This window comes from Malania oleifera, chromosome 8 (assembly GCF_029873635.1).
Source record: "Malania oleifera isolate guangnan ecotype guangnan chromosome 8, ASM2987363v1, whole genome shotgun sequence".
Taxonomy (NCBI): Eukaryota; Viridiplantae; Streptophyta; class Magnoliopsida; order Santalales; family Ximeniaceae; genus Malania; species Malania oleifera.
Genome location: NC_080424.1, coordinates 92949094 through 92958415, shown reverse-complemented (window position 1 = coordinate 92958415; position 9322 = coordinate 92949094).

The window sequence follows — 9322 nt, the reverse complement described above, 5'->3', positions numbered from 1 at the left end:
GATGAGAGGAGAACGGAAGGGGAAAAATGAAAGGCTGAGAGGATGAAGGTTAGGATGGAGAAGGCTGCGAGCTATCGGCCATGGGAGGTTAGACGTGAGTCATGCTAGGCTCTAATACCATGTTAAAATCAGAGTAATGCAAAGAAATAAAAAATAATCTTTTGTATTTTTTCCTTGATGCATAACAGTACATGGAAGTGGAATTTATACACACAGAAGAGCATATTCCCGCAAAAAAGGAAAGGCAAGAAGTGCGGAGAGAGAGAGAGAGAGAGAGAGAGAGAGAAAGAGAGAGAGAGAGACGTGTGTGAGAAGGCTATTGGAGATTATTCCTTTGGTTGTGGACTCGACACAGTGTTGTGGAGCAAGATGGTGCTTGAAGGTGCTACAGGTCTGATGTTGTTAACATTCCCTTAAAAGTTTAGGTTCATTTTTTCAATATACCACAAAAACGTAAAAATTAAATAATGGCTATCCCATTTTTAAAATAAGTATCAAACTATCCCATCGACTAAATCGAGGTCCTCTATAACTATTTTTGGAAGATTTGACTTCAATTATTGAGATTTTGGGTTTATTTCAATATCTATGATGTATATTATATTTAAGAAAATTACTTTTAAATAGAAGTGTTATTTAACTCACTTTATTTTACTACGTGGCCTAAAAGTATATGACCTAAACTTAGAACTCAATTGGCTTATGTTGCACCGAAAAAAGTATACAATTTGGTCAACTACACTTTGCATATTTTTGTTAAATGCGTGTGTTTACTTGCAAGTAAAAAAAATAGTTAAGATTATACTAAGATCGTGTTGTGAATGAACTATGAATTTGCACATCAGAATTTAAATGCAACAAACAATGTAGAACTAAAATGGAACACACACACACACTCAGTATATTTGAAAGCAATAACAATCTACACAAAGATTTACGTGATTCGGCAAAACCTACATCCATGGGAATAATTGGCAAAGGTTTTTACTATGAAAATCACAATATACACAATACAATACAACACAATGATCTTCCACACTCTAAATAAACCCATAATGGTATATTTATAAATACCATGTGTCGTGACGTCCCGGGAGAGCGTGCGCCCCTGGCGGCGAAATAAAAAGCAATTTTTTATTTTTAAGGAAAATTCATGGAATATCGGAGTCGCCACTAACCTTTAGTGCGGTTAGAACACATGATTACTACCCCGTTAGGGGTAGAATCGGTCCACATTACCAGAGTTGGGGTCGGGAGTTCGGTTACGCGAGGGGAAGGTACGAGCACCCCCTACGCGCCCGTTCTTACGAACGGTACTTAATTAATTTGAAATTATCCCTAAGTTAATCTAATAAGTCTTTAAATTACTCCTTTTATGAATTTATAAATACACATAAAGAATAAATAAATAATTATAATATATACATATATATTTCCTCAGAGCTTAGGGTACGTGATGCCCAAAGGCTCATACCCCCGCAATAAAATCATAGGGATTAAAAATCAATAAAATATCTAAGAAAATACGCTCCCAAATTTTGAAATTGTATATAAAATTTTTATAGGAAAATACTAGTATGGGAGGTTTTACTATATATTAATAAGATAATAAGTTAAAATATTAAATTATCACAATGCATATAAAAATAGTAATGATAATAAGCATATCTATTAAAATATTACAACTTTCAAAACAGGCAATAAAATACCATATGTATATATATTAAAACACTCAAGATACTATGCAAGGTAATACCATCTATAAAAAAAAAAAAAAAACCTTAATAAGTGAAGCTAAATAATAATTATACCATAATATTATATACAATATCATACTAAGCAAAATATATACTAGAACACTAAACTTACCATAATGATTGATACCTTTATATGTAAACATGATAAAATATTAGAATACGAATACTAAATATTAGAAAATATTAATATGAGTATAGATAACACATAAAGAAAACCTTACGTAATTAAAATTGAACATACATCAACAATGAAAACCCTAAATAGACCTAAACCTATGGATTAAGTAAATAATTACAATAACTATTCTAACTATGTATTAAACATGCAACAATAATATTAACAATCCAACGAATAAAATTAAATTAAATTTTAAATATCTAGACAAGTTCCAACTATAAAAATTCCGCACTCAAGAAAATTAACTTATATGAATAATACAATCAAAACTTACCCTGCGTATCAAAAATTAAAATGACTATAAAAATTATAAAAACCTATGTACCTGCATACGCAAAGAAAAAAAACAAAAATCAAGACATTAGATATTAGGACAAACCAAAACTAGCAAAAATAATAATAATAATAATAATAATAATAATAATAATAATAATATTAATAATATTAACTAAATACTACAACAAATATTATATCAACATACACACATACATAGCCTAGATATAAACATTAACTAAATATTACAGCAAATAATGTATTAATATACATATATACACATAGCCTATATGCAAATATTTAACTAAAAGCTACAACAAGTATTATATTAATATACACACACTAAATACCACAATAGATATTATTTTAATACATACCCACATGCAAATAAGAGAAAAGAGAAAAAAATAAAAATAAAAACTTGAGCTTTAAGACTTAAAATAAAACCAATATACGTATATATATATAAACCCAATTAAATGTATATATAAAAAAAAAAATTAAACTTTACATGTACATGTATATATATATATATATATATATATATATATATATATATATATAGAGACATATATATGTGCCTGCAAAAGTAAGCAACAATGTTAGTGTCTCAAATATTCCAAAACAAATAAAGATGTAAAATAAATAAATAAACAAGTAAATAAAAATAAAACAAAATTCATGTGTGTGACAGTGTGTGTGCTCTGTCCGTGTACAATGTGTGTGTGTGTATTGATGTGCATACAGGGAACTAACGGGGGGGTATCACCGGGACTAAGGAAGACATGGGTTCGGGTCCTGCTGTGCTGTGGCCGGAGCAAGGGAGAACAAGGTTGCAGCGGCAGAGGGTGGTGCTCGGTTGCAGCGAAGGGTGACTGGTGGCGGCTTGCAGGGGCTGTCTGGAGATCAGAGGCAAGCTGGAGACCACCGGAGGTTCGGGTTTGGCTGGAGACCTGCTGTGGCTGCCGGGCTCCAAGTGGTGTGGCCGTGGGAGATGGAGATGCTGCAGTGGTGGGGGCGTCAGCGACGGCGCCGGTTGCAGGAACAAGGTTTGGCCAAGGAGCTGCTGGTTCGCTGGAGTTGCAGAGGGAGTTCACGGCTGCTGCAAAAGTGGCTCTGCTGGGTGGTGGCTGGCCGTGGCTGCTGGAGTCTCCTCGGATGGCAACAGGGGGGTGTTGGCGATGATGGTTGCTGAGAAGAGGATGGATCGCCAGAGAAGAAGAAGAAGCAGAAGGAAAGAAACAGATTCTTTTTTTTTTGTTTCACTGTGCGCCCCCCCTTTGTGTGTTCCCCCCTTTGCCATTATATAAAAAAAAATCCCAAAACCCTAAAACAACTTCCCTTTTTTTATTTTCTTTTTCTTTTTCCTTTTTTTTATGCTTTTATTCTTATGGTAATAATGAAAATGGAAATAGTAATAATAATTATCATAATAATATAAGTATCAATAAGGTAATAATAATAATACTACTACTACTAATAGTAAATAATAATAAATAATTATAGCAAAAATAAAAATTAAGATACTTATTGGTAAAATAATAATAATAATATTAAAAAATAAAGTAATAATACTAATATTAAAAGTAATAAATAATAATAATAATAATGATAACATTACTAAAAATAATAATAGCCAAAATAAGATACTAATGCTAATAATAATAATAATAATAATAATAATAATAATAAAAATAGTAATAATAATAATAATAATAATAATAGTAGTGATAATAATAATAATAATAATAATAATAATAAAATAAGAGGGGACCCAGTGTTCTATTTGGCTATGGCAAAAATAGAGTGTCTACAGCTGCCCCTCTTTGTAGGCTTAGTTGCTTCAATGTAACGGTAGGAACTCTCCTACGTTTTTTTGTAGCAACAAGCCTGCAAAGATAAAAGACACCTATTTTAGCCAAGCCATTCAACTCTCTATGGCTTTTCAGGTTAATCAAGAGTTGTTTACTTCTGCCAACCAGAGACGATCTGCACTGAATGTAAGAATCCAGGTTGAGGTACACAGGGATGGCTTGCTATGAATGTAAGAATCCGAGCCGTAGGTATACGATGATCCAGCCATGGGACACAATGATGGCTTGCTTCGAATATAAGAATCCGAGCCGTAGGGATACGATGATCCAGCCATGGGACACAATGATGGCTTGCTTCGAATGTAAGAATCCGAGCCGTAGGGACATGATGATCCAGTCATGGGACACAATGATGGCTTGCTTCGAATGTAAGAATCCGAGCTGTAGGGACACGATGATCCAGCTATGGCACACAATGATGGCTTGCTTCGAATGTAAGAATCCGAGCTGTAGGGACACGATGATCCAGCCATGGGACACAATGATGGCTTGCTTCGAATGTAAGAATCCGAGCCGTAGGGACACGATGATCCAGTCATGGGACACAATGATGGCTTGCTTCGAATGTAAGAATCCGAGCCGTAGGGACACGATAATCCAGCCATGGGACACAATGATGGCTTGCTTCGAATGTAAGAATCCGAGCCGTAGGGACACGATGATCCAGCCATGGGACACAATGATGGCTTGCTTCGAATGTAAGAATCCGAGCCGTAGGGACACGATGATCCAGCCATGGACACAATGATGGCTTGCTTCGAATGTAAGAATCCGAGCCGTAGGGACACCATGATCCAGCCATGGGACACAATGATGGCTTGCTTCGAATGTAAGAATCTGAGCCGTAGGGACACGATGATCCAGCCATGTGACACAATGATGGCTTGCTTCGAATGTAAGAATCCGAGCCGTAGGGACACGATGATCCAGCCATGGGACACAATGATGGCTTGCTTAGAATGTAAGAATCCGAGCCGTAGGGACACGATGATCCAGCCACGGGACACAATGATGGCTTGCTTCGAATGTAAGAATCCGAGCCGTAGGGACACGATGATCCAGCCATGGGACACAATGATGGCTTGCTTCGAATGTAAGAATCCGAGCCGTAGGGACACGATGATCCAGCCATGGGACACAATGATGGCTTGCTTCGAATGTAAGAATCCGAGCCGTAGGGATACGATGATCCAAGCCACCTCAACCAGTAACAAGATGTGAAAGCAAAGTTTGGAAAGTTGTTACTCTATTTGAAAAATGGGCTTGGGGTAAAATCCGAATGTCAATAAATGAATCCCCTTGTCTTTGGGATCTGTTGCCCCAGTATCAAAATAAATCAATGTGTGCCTGGGACAACTTGCCCTAGTTTTCCAAGTAAATAAATGTGTGCTTGGGGTCAGTTACCCCAGCTCATAATTAAACACAACAGGAATCTCTCCATCAAGGATGTCAAATAATCATTCGAAAGCTCAAGACAAGTGTGAAGGGTGCTCTATTGCTGCTTGTGATGCTAGAATGCAATGATATGTTACTATATGTATGCATGTTGCTAACTTATAATGCAGTGATATGTCGCTATTGATATGCATGTTACTAACTTGTGATTATATGTATGCATTTTTTATTTTTTATTTTTTTGTGTAATGTATGAAACGCACCATGGCGATGCATGAGATGTATGGTAATGCGTGAAATGCATGACAATGCATGAGATGCATGGTAATACGTGAAATGTAGGTAATGCATGCAATGAATGACAATGCATGAAATGTAGGCAATGCATGAAATGCATGGCAATGCATGAGATGTGTGGTAATGTGTGAAATATAAGGCAATGCATGAAACGTATGGAAATACATGAAATGTAGGTACTACATGCAATGGATGATAAGCATGAAATGTAGATAATGCATAGAATGCATGACAATATATGAAATTTAGGTAATGCATGCATGAATCTTTTCTCCTAATGCGCTTGTGATCAATGACCTCATCTTTGGTCTCTACATGAAACTCATCATATTTGAATGGATCTACTACTGATCTTGGCTTAATCTTCTTTATTCATCCAGTCATGAAAGTGATTGACTCAACTCAAATGAAAATCACAAAATTTGCCCCAGTTGAATGGACCTACAGCTGATCTTGACTTCGATCTCATATTCCAATCTAATAAGAAGGTGCTTGAATGGGACCTATTGAGACTCAACTCGAAATTTGTCCCCTTTAAATTCATCTGCCACCGATCTTGACTCTATAATTTGGATAAGCAGATTCTGACATAACATTGACCCTAGTTAGGCTGCTCTTTCTCCACAAAGATCTTCTTTATAGAAATTTCTGGTGATTCTGAAACTTTTTGACTATCCATCCTCTTTTAATGCTCTAAAGAGTAAGAAGAGTTCCTTTTTTTTTTTTTTTTAAAGAATGAGGAATGATTATGCAATTATGACATCAACTTGCTAAATCAAAAGGCCATCCGCACAAAATAAATGTTTTACCATGTTTCAATGCTATCATAGGGGAAAATTCATACTAGTATTCAAGAGTCGTATAATGTTGATTTCCTAACCTAGACGACTGTCATTCTCTTCAACTGCCCCAGTTCCATCAACCCATGCTTTGATCTCAAGATGGTCTTTAAGACTTGGGACGAAACGTAGGCTTAGGGATGTAGGATTTCAGAATAAAAGGGAAACTAAGGCTCAAAAATACCACCCCAAATAATGTTTTATGCCCCCAATTCGAGTTGAGGCGCTTTGCAAGATGATGACCGAACTTGTTATTTAAACAAGCTGCCTACGTACCTTTTCAGGATCAGGTCATTACGTAGTTCAGACTCAGTATTGAGTATGACAAATCATTAGAGACAACAATGTATACCAATCTGGTCAGGACTTTCATTTGGACCGTAATGTAGCCTAAGGATATGGGTTAAAGAAAAAAGGAATTACATAAGGCTCAAAAATCACCAATTTCATCAAGGGTAATTTGGTCAAAGATCACATATGTAGTAAGTCCCTTATTTTCTTTCTTCTTCCTCCTGCTTTTCTTTTTTTCTTTTTTCTTTCCCTTTTAATCTTATTTTCCTCCTTTTACTGCAACTTTCACTTTTTCCTTTATAAAGGAATCTTGTCTTCATTTTCATTTGAACTTCAATTGGGACCAATCTTTGAAAACTGCCCCAGTGTAGGGTGTGATCCTTTGACGGGTTAATCAAGAAATGAATCTTTCAGGCTCAAAAAGGGTTTGCAAGGGATTTCTTCTTTGACTTTCTTTTGGGTAGCAGAACAATGGCCTGCCATCCTTTTGGTAATGACTATTGTCTCAAATGATTTGCCAAACGCTAAGGGACCCAAACCCAGGTTGGATTTTTGGTGATTTGAATTTTAAGAAAAAAACTGGTTTAACATTCAAGTTCAATTTGGTTAACAAATGGAAAATCATTGTTTGGGTTCTTTTTAGGGATAACTGGTCGGCCAAAGAGGGCCATCCATCATTTGTTCAAAACATGAGTGATTAATTGATAGGAAATTATCAGAACAGCGCAGCCACTTCGTTGAATTCCTTGGAAAGTAAACAAAAAAACTTCTTCATAACATCTGAATTCAAAGATTGTTTCATCCTTTAACATCTCTTTCTAGCTCATGAACACTGGCAATATTACTTTCCTTATTCCCGCATGAAACATAAGCAAACAATATTTGGCAACTGGACTCATGATGCAAGTAAGATAACCAAATGCATAATTCATTTTATTGAATATAGAAAATCTTCCGAGACACAGGCGTCCACGGATCACAAAATGCAAATAACAATGGGGAAAACAAAAGAATATCAACTGAAAAGGATTAGATAGTCAAAAAGCTCAGTACTCCAACACTTTAGCCTCTATGGATAACAACTGAAACCATTGATTTGGGAACCTCTCTGATATGTTAACCACTTCCTTCCTCGTGTTTGGGCAAAGGATTCCCCTGGACTCTTGGTTGCTTGACATCGAAGGTTAACCAACCAGCCTCTCTCAATGATTGTACTTTATGCTTAAAGGCCCAGCATTTTTCAATTGAATGACCTATTGCCTTAGCGTGATACTCACAGTGAGCATTTGGGTTGTACCATCTTGGGTAAGGGAACTGTACCAACGCTCCAGGCATAGGTGCAATTAGATGTCTTTCAACCAATTGTGGAAATAATTCTGCGTAGGTCATCGGGATACGGTCTATCTTTCTGACTTTCCTCTGGACACCTCTATCTTGTGTTTGAACATGGGCGGGCATGACCAAAGGCCTTGTGCTTGCATGTACAATCTGATCATCATGGTGTCTAAAAACGAGGTTGCTTTTAGATTCGATGTGCGAGACTGTCTGACAACATTGCTCTTGTGTCATTTGGGCTTTCTTACTTTTCTTTCTATCAACCCATTTAACAAGGCTTCGTTCTGACTCCGAGCACTTTGCTTTCCACATATTGATTGCATCTTCAATTTGCTCTTGGATGACTGCCCGATTGGGACTATTCTTGGGGGTCCTTTTAGGGAAATGGGCAACACATGGATATGGGTAAACTACTTTCCCTTTTCCTATCATAGGGCAACTCTGGGCTGTCATCTCCTTCTTTTGATAAGAGCAATCGCTCGTCTTCTCCTCCCTACTCTTTGAAATTAGAACTGCCTCCTGGCGATATTGAGTCATAAAAGCGCGAGCTAGATCTCTCCATGTATGTACTTTTACTTGGCGACACCATTCTAGAGCTTCCCCTGTTAAACTACTTTGGAAACAATGGATGAGCAGATCATCATTATCACAATATGCGGCCATCTTCCGTAAATACATCCCCAAGTGAGCTAGTGGACACTCAGACCCACTAAACTTCGCAAAATTTGGGACTTTGAGCTTTTGGGGTAAGATCGAATTCGACATTAGACAAGGATTGAAAGCATCCGATGAACCAGACATGTTTGCCTTTTGCATAGCTTGCAGCTGTTCTTCCCAGACTTCATTCTTATGATCCATTTCTTCATTAGGTATCTGCACTTTGCCCATTTCTTTACCTATTCCCCCTTCTTGAATATTAGGATTGATGAAGGGCGGAACTTGAACATCTCTCTCCAGTTGAGGTTTCATATCCTGGGTTGATAGGACAAATGTGTGTAGGCTTAAGCCTAGACCAGCTAGCGACTCCATCAACCATGGTTGGAACAAAGGCTTGTTTTCAACTGCCTGCTTTGGAAGTCGTGT